The sequence below is a fragment of the Mobula hypostoma genome, chromosome 3 (assembly GCF_963921235.1).
Source record: "Mobula hypostoma chromosome 3, sMobHyp1.1, whole genome shotgun sequence".
NCBI lineage: Eukaryota > Metazoa > Chordata > Chondrichthyes > Myliobatiformes > Myliobatidae > Mobula > Mobula hypostoma.
The window spans coordinates 129,193,400-129,211,505 of record NC_086099.1 but is presented as its reverse complement, the minus strand read 5'-3'; the positions used below and the strand labels follow the sequence as shown (position 1 = coordinate 129,211,505).

Here is an 18,106-nt window from a genome sequence, read left to right as displayed (position 1 = left end):
AGGGCCTCAAGATGGTTGTGGCTCAAAAGAGGGGAGCCATGGAGTCACAAGTAGCTAGCCATCTGGACACAAGCTGGGGTCTGTTCAGCCCCGGCTGAGTCACCTGGAGGAGGTTGTATGATGTTGAAAGACCCAAAACACCCGATGATTCCAGGAACATCACTGAAGATGTGTCCAGAAGCTTCAGTAGATGTATGTACACAACAGATAGTTGATCAAAGGACATAAAACAATTATCCAAAAATAAATCACGAAATGGTACTATACCTTTGATTTTCCAATCAAAGTAAGTTTGATCCATAGTGGAAGGTTGAAAAAAGAAATTAGATATAATAGGACTTGCTAAAATAAATTGGTTCAACCCAAAAAATTTTCGAAATTGAAACCATATACGTAAAGTATACTTAACTATTGGATTATTCATTTGTTTATACAGTTTAGAAAAAAATGAATGGAAGCCAAGTCCCTAAAACCGAACCCAAAGAAAACCCTTGTAATGAATTACATTCAAGATTTACCCAATGTGGACTTGAAGTTGCATCCAGGACTTGTAACCAAAATTTTAAGTATCGAATATTAATTGACCAATAATAAAATCTAAAATTTGGGAGCGCTAACCACCCCCCCACACCTCTTTTTTAGATTTCTGTAAATGCCTTTTATCTAGCCTAGGATTTTTGTTCTGCCATATATATGAAGAAATTTTTGAGTCAATATTATCAAAAAAAGATTTTGGAATAAAAATTGGAACCGATTGAAATACATATAGAAATTTAGGCAAAATAATCATCTGAATAGCATTAATCCGACTGCTCAAAGATAAAGATATTGGTGACCATTTAGTAAACAAAAGTTTAATCTGATCAGTTAAAGGTAAAGAACCAGCTTTAAATAAATCTTTGTACTTTTTCGTAATTATAATCCTTAAATATGTAAAAGAGTCAGTAACCAATTTAAATGGTAAACACCCATAAATAGGAACCTGCTTATTTAGGGGAAATAATTCACTCTTATTAAGGTTTAATTTGTATCCAGGAAAATTATCAAATTGAGCCAACAAAGCTAGAATAACAGGAATTGACTTCTCCGGATTAGAGAAATACTATTATCAAATATAGTGATAATTTATGTTTTTCATTTCCGCGGATAATACCAAAAATGTTGGGCGAGTCATGGATAGCAATTGCTAAAAGTTCAAGGGCGATATTACATGGTAAAGGACCAAGAGGGCATCCTTGCCTAGTACCGCGAAATAGAAGAAAAAAGGGAGATCTTTGATTATTAGTGCAAACCGAAGCTACAGGGGTATGATATAACAACTTAATCCAAGATATAAATATCAGACTAAAATTACATTTCTCAAGCACACTAAATAAACTAGGCCACTCAACTCTGTCAAAGGCTTTCTCAGCATCTAATGAGATTATACATTCCAGAGTGTTAAATGAGGGGGTATAAACAATATTCATTAACCTCCTAATATTAAAAGATGAATAACAGTTTTTAATAAATCCTGTTTGGTCCATAGATATAATTTGAGGTAATACCTTCTCTAACCTTCTCTAAAAATTTTTGAAAACATTTTTGAATCTACATTCAAAAGAGATATCGGTCTACAAGATGCACAATCAGTAGGATCTTTATTCTTTTTAAGAATTAATGAAATAGAGGCTTCGTAAAACGATTGTGGTAATTTACCTAAACTGATTGCTTCTTGGAATGTTCCAGACAACCAAGGAGAGAGAATAGAGGAAAAGGATTTAAAAAATTCCACTGTAAAACCATCCGGACGAGATGCTTTACCAGAATTCATTGATGAGATTGCAGTTGTTATTTCTTCCTCTGTAATAGGAGTTTCTAATGAGAAGCAGTCTTTGGGTGATAGTTTCGGAAAATTTACTTAAAGAATCATGCATGATATTAAAATCATGAGGAAAGTCAGAGTGATATAAAAAAGTATAAAATTCTTGAAAGGTTTTGTTTATCTCGACATGATCAACTGTCAAAGTATCATCGTGTTTACGAATCTTAATAATTTGACGTTCAACCAAAGCAAATTTCAATTGATTAGCTAATAATTTACCCGATTTATCACTATGAATATAAAACTCACTTTTCATTCTCATTAATTGATTTTCGATCGAGGATGTTAATAATAAACTATGTTCCAATTGAAGTTCAACTCTCTGTTTATACAGCTCCTTACTAGGAGCAATAGTGTATTTTTTTATCAATTTCTTTAAATTTATCAACCAACAAGAGTATTTCATTCTTTGTACGTTTTTTCAAACCAGCCAAATAGGAAATAATCTGACCACAGATATAAGCCTTAAAAGCATCCCATACTGTTCCACTGGAAACTTCTTCCATAGTATTAGTTGCAAAAAAAATCAATCTGTCCCTTCATAAACTTAACAAATTCCAAGTCTTGAAACAAAATGGGGTTAAATCGCCATTGTCTATTAGTAGAAGTATCCATAAACTTAATAGAAAGTTTCATTGGAGCATGATCTGAAATGGCGATAATGTCATAATTACAATCAATTACAGATGGTATTAATCCAGAGTCAATAAAAAATAGTCAATTCGAGAATAAGAATGATAAACATGTGAAAGGAATGAGAATTCTTTGTCCTTTGGGTGTAGAAATCTCCAAATTTCCGAAATCCCAGAATCAATCATAAAAGAGTTAGTAAGAGTAGCCGACTTATTCAGTAGAACCGGACTACCAATGGATCTGTCCAACATGGGATTTAAACATAAATTAAAGTCACCACCCATTATCAACATTTACTCGTTTAAGTTAGGAAAGGAAGTGAAGATGTGCTTAAAAAATTCAGGATAACCCACATGTGGAGCATAAACATTAACCATAGCTACCTTTTTATTAAAAAGTAACCCAATAGCTAACAAGAATCTACCATTAGGATCCGAGATAATGTCTTGATGAATAAATGTAATTGAGGGATCTATAAAAATTGAAATGCCTTTAACTTTGGCTTGGGAGTTCAAGTGGTATTGTTATTATTTCCAGAATTTAAAGAAGCATTGATTATCCTCTTATATGAGTTTCTTGTGCAAACATAATATGAGCATTCAGTCTTTGGAATACCTTGAAAATCTTTTTCCGCTTTATTGGATGGTTTACGCCATTTGTATTCCAAGAGACAAAATTAATAATGTGAGCCATAATTTAACATTAACCCTTTGGTGTGTAAAGGGTTAACCATGTGAACTCATGAAATTGGAAGAGGAATACATGATCAGAGAGGAACCAGAAATCCCCACACTGCAGTCATCTTTGTAGTACTAAATCAACCCAACAGAAAAAATTAATAAAGAAAAAAGAAACTCCCCTGCCCTCCTCCCCTAAGAACCCCGAACTAAGCCAGAGAAGGCTGAAGAAAGAACTAACACTAAGTCTAACCCCAGTTCTGCAGGAGGCAACTCCAAAGATATATGTTATACAGAAACCTCCCCACCACCGAAAACCGATATAAAAAAATTAAACACTATACTACAATAATCTACACAGTATAATTTCTAAAATACATAAATAAGAAAAAGTAAGTACCAGTATGTATGATTAGTTAATTATAAATAAAAGTAAATAAAATATCGCTTCCAAAAAAAGAAAGGGGATTATGGGAAGAAGAAACGTAAGAACATGGTGTGCCCAAAAAGAACAAAGGAGGTTATGCAAAAAGGAAAAGAAACTGCCATTTTAATTATACAAAAGCAAAAATAAAGAACATATAATTAAAATTGATTGTCAGATCAAATCGTTAGTGACAATATCGGAAATCAAATAGTTAAAAAAAATTAACTAAGGAAAAGTAACGTTACTCACAAGACTTTTTTAGATAGGTTGTAAAATAATACCTATAGTACTAAGCACAGTATAAAAACCTTGAGCTTATAAAAAACCTTCATTGTATGGTAATAGAAAGTTTATTATTTTTTTAAGAAACACCAGAAAAAAGCTGATACTGAAATCACAGAACATTAATTAAAGGGCGGTGTCCGTATCAGATGGGTAGTTGTCATCGAAAAACCTTCAAGCAGCAGTTGTGGAATGGAAGACACGACGAGATCCATCAGAAAGAGAAATTCTTAGGCGTGCAAGGTACAATAATGTTGGTTTAAGATTTTTTTGATAACATTCTGACATCAGAGGTTTGAAAGCCAATCGCTCTTTCATCACTTTGGGACTGTAATCTTGAGCTATTCTGAAGGATTGCTGATGATGATTGATCATCCCTTGCTGACGAGCAGCCTGGAGAAGCTGTTCTTTAACATTAACGTAATGGAAACGAAGAATAATTGGTCTCGGTTTTGATTTGGCAGATACTGGCTTTGGCCGCAGTATACGATGGGCGCGGTCGAGCAATGGAGGCTCGTTTGGAAATACTGATCTGAATGTATCCTTTAAAAGTTGAACAAAGAATATTGAAGGGTCTCCATCCTCAACATCCTCGGGAAGACCAATTATACGTAAGTTCTGTCTTCTCAATCGATTTTCAAGATGGATAACTTTGGATTTAAAATGTTGCAATTGTTTAATGGTCGAAGCTAAATTCTGCTCCAAGTTCTCGACTTTTGAATCTGTTTTCTGAGATTTAATATCCAGTTCAGAGATTTTACTTCGATGTTTTTGAACTTCACAATCCAGGGATTTCAGAGTTTTCGTGATTGATTTTAAGTCTTCATTAAGACTTTGACGTTCTTGTTCAAATTTATCAGATAATTTATCAGATAAACTTTCAGATCGATTTTGACGTTGTTCCTCGAATTTTTCCTCTAAAAACTTCATCATAGCATCATAGGGTAGCCTCGTTTGTTTAGAGTCACCTTTTCTTTTTCCTCCGTTCCCATCGGAATCTTCCCCGTCTTTGGTTTTGGATCTTTAGATTCCACAGTTGCAGTTCAAGAAAGAATCAATAAGATAAAATAAATCTTCTGATGTAGGTAAAAATTGGTTAGGTAAGGAAGACCATTGGTTAAAAAAAAGATAACGGGAATGGAGCGCAGCCAAAAGCGACCTCACTCCATGAGCACTCCCAGCAGAGTCGATCCTAGTCTTCTTGGAGTCCACATTTATTTGTCTGATCAAAGTAGTTAGTTGAGACAACAGCAGGAATTGAAAGCACAAGAAAGTCTGAGGGATCAGGAAATGAGGTTTACACTCACTAGAATAGACCAATGAACTGGCGAAGCATGAAAGTGACGCCAGGGTCCTTATCCTCAGTTCGCTGCTGGATAGCAGGTGTGCTGTAATTAATGAAAACTGGGAGCAATTGGAAATCAGACGAGGGGATTAAAACCTAATCTAGGAGATAATAGCAAAATGAGGCATTGCCAGATGGCACCATGACACAGTCATATCAATGTGGATACCGTAAGGACATTTTTTCTGTCCCAGTTTATCCACAGTCATATCAGTATGAAGTTCTTTAAAGACATTGCTCACACCCCAGATTATATCCAGTTATATCTGTGACCGAGATGAGGGCACCAAACCTAATATTTACAATTTTGCCAATGATGCCAAATGAAGTGAGATTTAGGGTTGTATTGTGAGTGCAAAGACTGTTAAGACAATAGACAGGCTGTGTGGGTGAGTAAAACCATGACAGACACAGTACAATGCTGAAAAACATGAAGTTATCCTCGATAGAAAAAACAAACTACTAAGCTTAAGAAGTGTTGTTCAAAGGAAATAAATCTCCTTTGTAGACGTCACAGGAAATCAATGTTCAGATTCAGGAAGCACTTTGGAAGGCATAAACACAAGAGGTTCTGCAGAGCTGGAAATCCAGAGCAAAACATACAAAATGGAGGAAGTTGAGAGAGAGTGAGAGTCATTCTGGCGGTGGAATTGAAGATTAGAATGTGGAGGGTGATGAGTGAGTGTGAGAGTCACTCCAGCATTGGAATTGAAGATTAGAATGTGGAGAGTGAGGAGTGAGTGTCATGGTCCGGATCGGGGTCCCTTTAAATTTAGCTTGTTTATGTTACGATCTGGACTGTTGATTCCCTGTTTTCCCGTATCCCTCGACTTTGGTGGTTAGAGGCAATTAACACTCGGCTGAACCGGTATTTTTTAGTCTCCGGCTTTCAGCCGTTCGGTGCGAGAGCGTCTGCAAAGTCACCAAAGGCACAGTGTGCCGATGTCATCTGGCCAGAGCAACCCTAGTCTCTGCTGAAGCGAGTGCCAGTAGTTCGCCCTTCCTCACCGGAGCAACTCTGTCCAGTTACCTCGCCAAAGCGAGCCTGCAAAGTTTCCTCACTGAGGTGGGTCCATCAGCTAACCCGCCAGAGGGAATCAAGAACCGCTGTCTACTGTTCCCAGGCTGAGTCGAGAGCTCGCCACTACCCAGAGGTTTCAAGTCAAGTCCTGGGTCCGGCAGCATTCAAGCACCAAGTCAAGTCCTGGCTCTGGTGGTCTGTAATTCCTGTCCTACCCCCTTGTCTGAATCCCTTCTCTGCCCCTCTTGCCTCTAGCCCTTGTCTACGTCCCCCGCCTGCACTTCGGTCTAGTTCCATCACCGGAGCTAGATAGGTACTGTCTAGTGTTCATTCGTGTTGGTCTTGTCTTGTCTTGTCCTCGCCTCCATGGGGTAAGTCAGGCCATCTTGCCGTTGCCCCGCGGGGGGTCATGTTCTGTCTTGTCTTGTCCTCGCCTCTGTGGGGTAAATCATGCCGTCTTGCTGTTGCCCCAGGGCGGGGGGGGGGTGTGTCATGAGTCCCGGCCCTAGGTCCTGTACCCAAGGAGGCGTCCTGGCTCTCTGTTCTGTGTGTGAGTCCCGGCCCTATGTCCGATACCCAAGGAGGGGTCCTGACTCTGTGTTCTGTTTATGCGTCCATGGTTCCATGTACCTGCTCTCCCGAGACCGAGGTTCTGTGTTTCCATGTTCCTCCTCTCCCTAGCCCATGTCATGTCCGTACCTGGTTCTGGGGTCCAAGCCCGAGGCAAGACCCAGGTACTGGGTCCTTGCCCAGTCTCTGGCTCGGAGTCCATACCCTAGCCTTTTCATGTCTCCTCTAGTTCTGGGAGCCGATTCCGAGTCCAAGCCCAGACCCTTGGTCCTAGCCTAGTCGTAGTCCTCAGTCCTTGTCCAGTTTACTATTTCCTACTCCTGCCTTGCTCTCCTGGTATCGAACAATAAAGTAAATCTAAGTAACCTCACAAGATGTGTCTTGCATTTGGGTCCATCCTTGCTCCCAATGCCCCACCATTGTGACAGTGAGAGTCACTCTGGTGTTGGAATCGAGGATTAGAGTGTGGAGGGTGATGAGTGAGAGTGAGAGTCCTGGTGTTGGAATCGAGGATTAGAGTGTGGAGGGATTTGAGTGAGAATGAGAGTCACTCTGGTGTTGGAATTGAGTATTAGAATGCGGAGGGTGATGAGTGAGAATGAGAATGAGAGTCACTCTGGTGTTGGAATTGAGTATTAGAATGTGGAGGGTGATGAGTGAGAATGAGAGTGAGAGCCACTTTGGTGTTGGAATCAAGGATTAGAGGGTGGAGGGTGATGAGTGAGTGTGAGAGTCACTGCAGCATTGGAATCGAGGATTAGAGTGTGGAGGGTGATGAACGAGAGCGAGTTACACTGGTGTTGGAATCGAGGATTAAACTGTTATGGATGTGAAGGTTACCATGACAAACCTCACCCTCAATGGCAGCAGAGAGTCCCTCTGCAGACTTCACCATCTCTCTCCATCCTTAAGGACAGCAGAAATACAGTAAATGTCTGACAGGAAACCCACTGGGTTTGGGAGATGAAGCCACCTGGCTCCTGGGTTGGCAAGAAGGACTAATCATACAGCTGTTACACTAAAGTCAAGTCATGTCTATTCTGCTTCCAGCCTTGTATCTATGGTGTGTATAAATAGTATTCGCAACCCCCCCACCCCCCAGAAGTTCTCATGTTTTATAGTTTTACAACATTGAATCACAGTGCTTTAATTTGGCTTTTATTGACACTGATCAATATATAAAGAGTCTTTCGTGTCAAAGTGAAAACAAATCTCTACAAAGTGATCTAAATTAATCACAGATATAAAACACAAAATAATTGATTGCATAATTACTCACCCCCCCCTTTCAAGTCACTATTTAGTAGATGCATCTTTGGCAGCAATTACAGCCTTGAGTCCATGTGAATAGGCGTCTATCGGCTTTGCACAACTAGACACTGCAATTTTTCCCCATTCTTCTCTACGAAACTGCTCAAGTTCTGTCAGATTGCAAGGGGATTGTGAGTGAACAGCCCATTTCAAGTCCAGCCACAAATTCTAACTTGTTGTCTGATTTGGCCACTCCAGGACATTAACTTTGTTAGTTTTAAGCCAGTCCCTGTAGTTCTGGCAGACTGCATCAGGTTTTCCTCTAGGATATCCCTGTACTATGCTGGTTTCACTTTACCGTCTACCCTCACAGGCCTTCCAGAGCCTGTTGCAGTGAAGCATCCCCGCAGAATGATGCAGCCAACATCATGCTTCATGGTAGGGACGGTGTGTGGTTGATGATGTTTGGTGTTTGGCTTATGCCAAATATAACATTTAGTCTGATGGCCAAAAAGCTCAATTTTGGTTTCATCAAATCATTGAACCTTCTTCTAGTTGACTTCAGAATATCCCACATGCCTACTGGCAAATTCTAACTGAGATTTCAGTTGAGTTTTTTTTCCCAACGGTGGCTTTCTCTTTGCCACTCTTCCATAAAGCTGTGACAGGTGAAGCACCCGGGCAACAGTTGTTGTATGCGCAGTATCTCCCATCTCCTCCACTGAAGCTTGTAAATCCTCCAGAGTCACTTGGTGGCCTCCCTCACTAGTCCCCTTCTTGCATGGTCACTCAGTTTTTAAGGATGGCCTGCTCCAGGCAGACTTATAGCTGTGCCATATTCTTCCCATTTCTTGATAAATGGCTGAGGGTAGCAGACACCAACAGAATCAGCAGACTCATTCGGAAGGCCAGTGATGTTGTAGGGGTGGAAATGGACTCTCTCACGGTGGTGTCTGAAAAGAGGATGCTGTCCAAGTTGCATGCCATCTTGGACAATGTCTCCCATCCACTACATAACGTACTGGTTGGGAACAGGAGTACTTTCAGCCAGAGACTCATTCCACCGAGATGCAACACAGAACGTCATAGGAAGTCTGTAGCCAACAAACTTTACAACTCCTCCCTTGGAGGGTTAGAAACCCTGAGCCAATAGGCTGGTCCTGGACTTACTTCCTGGTATAATTTACATATTACTATTTAATTATTTATGGTTTTGTTACTATTTAATTATTTATGGTGCAACTGTAATGAAAACCAATTTCCCCCGGGATCAATAATGTATGACTATGACTATGACTATAATTGACTTAACTGTACTCCAAGGGATACTCAGTGACTTGGAAGTTTTCATTATCCATCTCCTGACTTGTGCTTTTCAATAACCTTATTGTAGAGTTGTTTGAAGTGTACCTCTGTATTCATGGTGTCGTTTTTATCAGGATACTGAATCACAAACAGTTGAACCTTCCGGATACATGTGTATTTTTACTACAATGAATTGAAACACCTTGACTGCACACAGGTGATCTCCATTTCACTAATTACATGACTTTGCAAACCAATTAGCTGCACCAATGATGATTTAGTGTGTCATATTAAAGGGGGGGTTGTGAATACTTAATGCAATCAATTACTTTGTGTTTTATATTTGTAATTAATTCAGATCATTTTGTCGAGATCTGTTTTCACTTTGACAAAAAAGTGTATTTTTCTGTTGATCAGTGTCAAAAAAGCCAAATTAAATTGTCTGTGATTCAATGTTGTAAAAGAATAAAACATGGAAACTTCCAAGCGGGTGAATACTTTTTATAGGCTCTGTGTCTGGTTAGCTCTGACTTTTTAGTTGTGGTTCTTTGGGATCTTTGGGACAATTGCCCCAGCTCACCACGTGCCTGGGTGGTGTCCTGTTGCACCTGGTGAATATTTACACTCCAGGTCTGAGCTGTTAGAGGCAGCTGCTCTGATAATCACTCATGGTAACAGGGCTTCGATCTTGGAGGAAGCAGGTTTTATCTGTACTGTCAAGGAGAGGGACCATTCCAGTTCCTAGCACGGCCAAGTATCACAGCAAAACTGTGGGAGCTGGTTGACTCCCTCAACTTAATGGACATCTGGAATGCACTCCAGTCCCTTCACCCAGAGGTCTGGAGGAGGAGATGTGTCAACCATCTGTTCATTTTGCAAGTATACATCTCTCCTAGTGGCCTCCATGTATCTGGTACCATGCAATGGTGTGAGCAGAGGTCCTCACTGTGCCTACGGGTGGCTCCACATTCCTGCACCTTAACGACTGACTAATAGAGGACGAGCAATTCCAGCGGAGATCCCCATCTTGAGGGTAGACTCACAGAAGCATGTGATGGGATTGACCAAGATGCAGGGCTCAGAATTCAGGTTGAGGGAGATGTGCTGCACTTTGACCCAGTCTGAGCTCTGCTTCGATTTGTGAAGGACCCAGCACTACAGAAAGCATACAAAGGCAAGAAGAGTAGCTTGAAGGCAGGTATGCAGGATCACAGATCCAGAGCCTACATCATCCACTCTTCTACTCACTGGGCAATAGCAGCACCTCACTGGTCCAGAGGGAACTGCTGGTTTGGTCTGCCCCCTTTGTGGGGCTCTGCTCCCTTTATGGGGAGTAGGAATGGGGGTGGGGCTCTGCTCCCATTCTGAGGAGTAAAGTTGGGGGAGAAGCTCTGCTCTCTTTTCGATGAGTAGGAATGAGGTGAAGAGTTGGAATGGGGGTGGGGCTCTGCTCTCTTTGGTTTCATTGTGGGACGATTTGGAGAGTTGTTCACTACCCTTCAACAGCTCAAGGTGCCAGCCCAGCAGTGTGACAGGCTGACCATGAAGCTTCTGTTGTGGAAGCCCCACTTGTGACTCCCGGTGATCGGGAAGATGTTCTTCGTGTGGTGCAAGGCAGTCATCATCCTGCTGTCTGAAAGGTGTCATTACCAGTTTAACAATCTCAATGTGTGGCTCTCTCCTTAAAGCAGATCACAGAATTGTTGTCCAGCTATCCAACAGCCTGATTTCCCACTCACATGGCTTCACCTATCAGTTTCTGGCTTGTACTCCTTCACTTCCCTCCACCAACTTACTTTGACTTCTTCCCCCTTTCTGTCCAGTCCTAATGACCAAGATCTCCATAAGACCATAAGACCATAAGACAAAGGAGCAGAAGTAGGCCATTCGGCCCGTCGAGTCTGCTCCGCCATTTTATCATGAGCTGATCCATTTTATCCTATTTAGTCCCACTGCCCCGCCTTCTCACCATAACCTTTGATGCCCTGGCTGCTCAGATACCTATCAATCTCTGCCTTAAATACACCCAATGACTTGGCCTCCACTGCTGCCCGTGGAAACAAATTCCATAGATTCACCACCCTCTGACTAAAAAAATTTTTTCGCATTTCTGTTCTGAAAGGGCGCCCTTCAATCCTGAAGTCATGCCCTCTCATACTAGACTCCCCCATCATGGGAAACAACTTTGCCACATCCAGTCTGTCCATGCCTTTTAACATTCGAAATGTTTCTATGAGGTCTCCTCTCATTCTTCTAAACTCCAAGGAATACAGTCCAAGAGTGGACAAACATTCCTCATATGTTAACCCTCTCATTCCCGGAATCATTCTAGTGAATCTTCTCTGTACCCTCTCCAACGTCAGCACATCCTTTCTTAAATAAGGAGACCAAAACTGCCCACAGTACTCCAAGTGAGGTCTCACCAGCGCCTTATAGAGCCTCAACATCACATCCCTGCTCCTATACTCTATTCCTCTAGAAATGAATGCCAACATTGCATTCGCCTTCTTCACTACCGACTCAACCTGGAGGTTAACTTTAAGGGAATCCTGTATGAGGACTCCCAAGTCCCGTTGCATCTCAGAACTTTGAATTCTTTCCCCATTTAAATAATAGTCTGCCCATTTATTTTTTCTGCCAAAGTGCATAACCATACACTTTCCAACATTGTACTTCATTTGCCACTTCTCTGCCCATTCTTCCAAACTATCCAAGTTTCTCTGCAGACTCTCCATTTCCTCAGCACTACTGGCCCCTCCACCTATCTTCGTATCGTCAGCAAACTTAGCCACAAAGCCATCTATTCCATAATCCAAATCGTTGATGTACAATGTAAAAAGAAGCTGCCCCAACACTGATCCCTGTGGAACACCACTGGTAACCGGCAGCCAACCAGAAGTAGGATCCCTTTATTCCCACTCTCTGTTTCCTGCCAATCAGCCAACGCTCTATCCACGTATGTAACTTTCCTATAATTCCATGGGCTCTTAACTTGTTAAGCAGCCTCATGTGTGGCACCTTGTCAAAGGCCTTCTGAAAATCCAAATATACAACATCCACTGCATCTCCCTTGTCTAGCCTACTGGTAATTTCCTCAAAAAATCGTAATAGGTTTGTCAGGCAGGATTTTCCTTTAAGGAATCCATGCTGAGTTCTGCCTATCTTGTCATATGCCTCCAGGTACTCTGTAACCTCATCCTTGACAATCGACTCCAACAACTTCCCAACCACCGACGTCAAGCTAACAGGTCTATAATTTCCTTTTTGCTTCCTTGCCCCCTTCTTAAATAGCAGAGTGACATTTGCAATCTTCCAGTCTTCCGGAACCATGCCAGAATCTATCGACTTTTGAAAGATCAACGCTAATGCCTCTGCAATCTCCACAGCTACTTCCTTCAGAACACGAGGGTGCATTCCATCTGGTCCAGGAGATTTATCGACCTTTAGCCTACTCAGCTTCCTGAGTACTTTCTCTGTCATAATTGTGACTGCGCACACTTCTCTTCCCTGCCACCCTTGAGTGTCCAGTATCCTTCCGTCTTCCTCAGTGAAGACTGATGCAAAATACTTGTTCAGTTCCTCTGCCATCTCCTCATCTCCCATTACAATTTCTCCAGTATCATTTTCTATCGGTCCTATATCTACTCTCACCTGTCTTTTACTCTTTATACACTTGAAAAAGCTTTTAGTATCCTCTTTGATATTATTTGCTAGTTTCCTTTCATAGTTAATCTTTTCTCTCTTAATGACCTTCTTGGTTTCCTTTTGTAAGGTTTTAAAGACTTCCCAATCCTCTGTCTTCCCACTAATTTTTGCTTCCTCGTATGCCCTCTCCTTAGCTTTAACCTTGGCTTTGACTTCTCTTGTCAACCACGGTTGCATCCTTTTTCCACTCAAAAATTTCTTCTTTTTTGGAATATACCTGTCTTGCACATTCCTCATTTCTCGCATAAACTTCAACCACTGCTGCTCTGCTGTCTTTCCCGCCAGTGTCTCTTGAACAGTGACCTGTTCACTGTTTACTGTTTACCTGTTCACTATATTGTTTACTATTTACCTGTTCACTGTACTGATGGGATTGATCAAGATGCAGGGTTCAGGGTTCAGTGTTTACCATTTACCTGTTCAGTGTTTACCATTTATCCGTTCACTCTTTACTATTTACCTGTTTACTGTACTGATGACCTGTGCTGCGCAGTACATGCATTTATAATTATATTTTATTAACTTATTTATGGTAATATTTTGTTTTATGTGCTGTTGGAGATACATGTTGTGTAAGGGCAAATATAAATTAGAAATAAATAATAATAAATCAATAATCAAGCAATAAATATCAAGTACATGAGATGAAGAGTCCTTGAAAGTGTGTCCATCGGTTGTGGAAACATTTCAATGATGAGACAGGGGAAGTTGAGTCAAGGTATCCCCTCTAGTTCCGCAGCCTGATGGTTGCAGGGTCGTAACTATTCCTGAACCTAGTGGTTTGTGTCCTGAGGCTCCAGTAACCTACTTCCTGACCCTCACTGCCTCTGATTTTCCAATGAGGACTGGCTCATGGACCTCCAGTTTTCTCCTCCTAAAGTCAGTGATCAGCCTCTTGGTCTTGCTGACTTTGAGTAAGAGGTTAATGTGGCACCACTCAGCCAGATTTTCAATCTTCCTCCTATATGCTAATTCATCACAACCCTGATTCCCCCTACGGTGGTACCATCAGCAAACTCGAACATGGGGCTCTGCTTATCCACACAGTCATGTATGTGAGGCAAGGAGAGCAGGGTCTAAGCACACAGTCTTGTGGTGCACCTGAGCTAATGGAGATTGTGGAGGAGATGTTGTTTCCAATCCGATCAGACTGGGGTCTGCAAGTGAGGTAATCGAGGATCAAATTATACAAGGAGGAGTTGAGGTCAAGGTCTTGAAACATATTGATTAGATTTGAGGAGATGATGGTATAGAATGCCAAGCTGTAGTCAATAAAGAGCATACTGATCTATGCATCTTTGCTGTCCAGATGTTCCAGGGTTGAGTAAAGTGCCAATGAGATGGCATCTGCTGTGGACCTGTTGCTCCAGTAGGCAAATTGTTGTGGATCCAAGTCACTTCTCAGGCAGGAGTTGATATGTTTCATCACAAACCTCTCAAAGTATTTCCTCACAGTGGATGTAAGTGTTACTGGATGATATTCATTGAGGTAGGTTACCACATTCTTCTTGGGCACTGGTACAATTGAAGCCTGCTTGAAGCCAAAGAGAGAGGTTAAAGATCTCAGTGAACACTCCAGCCAGTTGATCAGCACAGGTCTTTAGTACTTAGCCAGGTACCCTGTCCGAGCCAGATGCTTTCTGTGGATTCACCCTCCAGAAGGCTGCTCGCATATTGGCCTCAGAGATCACAGGATCATTCAGGTCTATGAGAGTTTGTGATAATTCCTCCAAGTTTTGAAGGACAAAATGAGCATAGGAGATATTAATCTCATCTGGAGTGAAGCCCTGTTGTTGCCTATGTCGTTTGATTTAACTTTATAAGTGGTGATGGTATTCAAGGTTTGCCTCAACTGTCGAGCATCCTTCACTGATTCAAGTTTAATCCAGAACTGCCACTTCACCCATGAGATTGCTTTCCAGAAACTGTACTTGGACCTCCTGTGACTTTCTTGGTCACCAGATGTGAATGGGTCTGATCTGGCCCTCAGCAGATTGCAGATCTCATGGTTCATGAATGATTTTGTGAGGACACACTCATCTACAAATGTTTTAATAGTCTGTGACAATCATGGTGTATTCATCCTGATCCCCAGCTGAGTCCTTGAACACGCCCAGTCCTCTGACTAAAAGCAATCCATACCTGCTCTTCTCCCTCCAATGACCAACTCATCGTTGTTCTGAGCTCTGGAGTTTTACTCTTTAGCCTCTGTCTGTATGCAGGTAGGTGAAGGACAGCCAAGTGATCAGATTTACTGAATTGTGGTCTGGGCATGGAATGGTGGACATATCGTTATCTTACAATGGTCTAGTGTGTTGGGACCTCTGGTGCTGCAGGTTATGTGCTGACGGTAATTGGACAGGGATTCCTTCAAACAAGCCTGCTTGAAGTCCCTGACTATGATTTGAAATGCATTGGGATGGACTGTTTCTTGTTTGAAGATGGCATCGTACAGTATTGAAAGCACTTGTTTATGGTCGGCCTCTGGTTGTATATAAACTGTGGTCAGGATTATGGAGGAGAACTCTCTTGTTAAATAGAATGGATGGCATTTAACCATCAGATGTTTCAGGTCGGGGGAACACGAATTCAACAAAATCACCACATTGGAGCATCGCTGAGAGTTTGTTATGAAACATACACCTCCACCATTTGCCTTAATAGGTTTCAGTGAGATCCCCCCTCATTCTCCTAAACTCCAGTGAGTACAAGCACAGAGACATCACTCGATCCTCATATTTTAACCCTTTAATTCCCAGAATCATTCTTGTGATCTTATCTGGATCCAACATACTGAAGCAACTACAAAAAAAAACAAGTCAGCGGCTATATTTCATTAGAAGTTTGAGTAGATTTGGTATGTCATCAATAAAACTCGACAATTTCTACAGATGTACTGTGGAGATGTACCTGGCTGCATCATATTCTGGTATGGGGGGAGGGAGAGGCTACTACACAAGATCGAAGTAAGCTGGTCAGGTGGGTAGCAGGTTCCCAACAAGTGAGGGCTAATTAGGATTATTGTGTTCATTTCTGGTCATCTACAGTAATGTGCAAAACTCTTAATTTTTAGATGGTTTTAAATGGTTTGACTCTACACGGCTCTGATCTCAACATCATCGAGGATGTCTGGGATTACCTGGAGAGACAGAAGCAAGCAAGACTCTAAAGTCTGTCAAAGGACTGTGGTAAGTTCTCCAACATACTTGGAACAACCTAGCAGCCGATTTTCTTGTAAAACTGCACGACAGGGTACCTCAGAGAATTGATGGAGATTTAAAGGCAAAGGGTGGTCACAAAATATTGATACGATTTAGTTTCTTGCTGTTTACTGCTCTTCATAGTAAAGTTTTGATATCTAGAAACTTTCCGTTTCATTATTTTTAAAGTATCTTTTCTTTACAGAATTTTTTTAACGTGTGCCTGAAACTTTTGCACAGGAACAATATCAATAAGATTGAAAGAATGCAGCAGCAAATCACAAGGACTTTGCCAGGACTGAAGACTTGAGTTATAGGAAAAGATTGAACAGGACAGGATATTATTTCCCTGGATTGCAAGAGAATGAGGGGAGGTTTGACACAAAATTATGAGGACTATCGAGGAAATGCAAGCAGGCTTTTTCAAGTGTGTTGGGTGGGTGGAACTGGAGTTCATGGGTTAAGAGTGAAATGTGAACATCAGGGGGAGCTTCTTCAGTCAGAGGGTGCTGAGGGTGTGGAACAGGCTGCCAGAGGAAGAGGTGGATGTGTGTTCAATTTTAAAATTTAAGAGAAATTTGGGTATGTACTGTACATGAATGGGAGAGGTATGGAGGGCTGTGGTCTGGGTTTGGTTTAATGGTCCAGGCAGAATAACAGTTTAGCACGGTCTGGATGGGCTGAAGGATCTGGTTCTGGCCTGAGGTGTTCCATCAGATTATGCCCCTCTGAAATCCAATTAAAACATCCTGAAAAAATGTGATATCCCCTCCCTATCTCTTTGGGAGGGAGCTGCCTCCCTCGTGTCTCAACATTGCAGGGATGGACAGGGAAGCAGGTGCTGGAGTCAGCGTTGGTGGGTCTGAGTGTCTCGAGCTTCTGTGAAAGGCGATCAGCACGTCAGGATGTGGTAAGCATGGCATCAAACGGTGACCGGACAGGAAATGGTTCGACCGTCACAGCATGAGAACAGCAATATGTACAGCAGAAAGTGGAACGTTATTTACTGTTCAAACAAATATATAAGAGAGGGAGGGAGACAGGGAAAGACAGAAGGACTTGCATAAAGCAACTGATAGATATGTTGAAGGACCAAAAAAAAATGGAAGAGCTAAATGAGACCAAAAGAAAGAGAAGGATATTGAGGGTGAAAGGGTGTGGATAGACGGAGGTATAGAGAGAGAGAGAGAGAGAGAGAGAGAGAGAGAGAGAGAGAGAGAGAGAGAGAGAGAGTAGGTGAGGTAGACTGAGATCAAGGAACCTCAACAGAAGTTGAGGAGGGCAAAGGTTGACGGTGAAAATTTGGAACTGAACATCTTTTGATAAAGTGTGTGAATCAGCAGATTGGGACATGACCATGATAAACGGCATTTTCACACACTGAAAACCTGCACACATCGAACTGTTCTGTCACCAGAGCTGAAACATTAAAATCTGACCTTACCCAGAAAGATGGCAAATGCAAAAGCACAGTTCAGGCAGAGAACCCTTTCCAAACACTTCCACATCTTCAAGCTTGACTGGTGAGCTTGATAGCCAGAAGATTGTCACCGAAGGAAGTAAGAGCAGGAACTGCTCAGTCATAATGAAGTGAGATGCACGTAATTGACAAAACATCATACTGGCCCTCCCAGTTCCTTTATCTCATACAAGTTTTCCACTTTCTGTTTTGAACTTGTAGCACTCTTCACGGACAGCAAATTCTACAGTGTTATCAAACACTCTGGTTAGGAAAACCGATCACTATCAGCTGTCAGCAATAGACCTCATTTCCGTGGGACACTACCCCTTCTCCCCACTGGTGCACAGCCATTCCTAGCCCATCT

The 18,106-nt window shown here is 41.7% G+C and overlaps 1 pseudogene; it reads right to left on the bottom strand.

Annotated features, from left to right (window-relative positions):
• Nucleotides 1-17,815, bottom strand: part of LOC134343542 (SLAM family member 5-like) — a 38,153-nt pseudogene extending 20,338 nt beyond the window's left edge.
• Nucleotides 17,816-18,106: the final 291 nt, after the last annotated feature.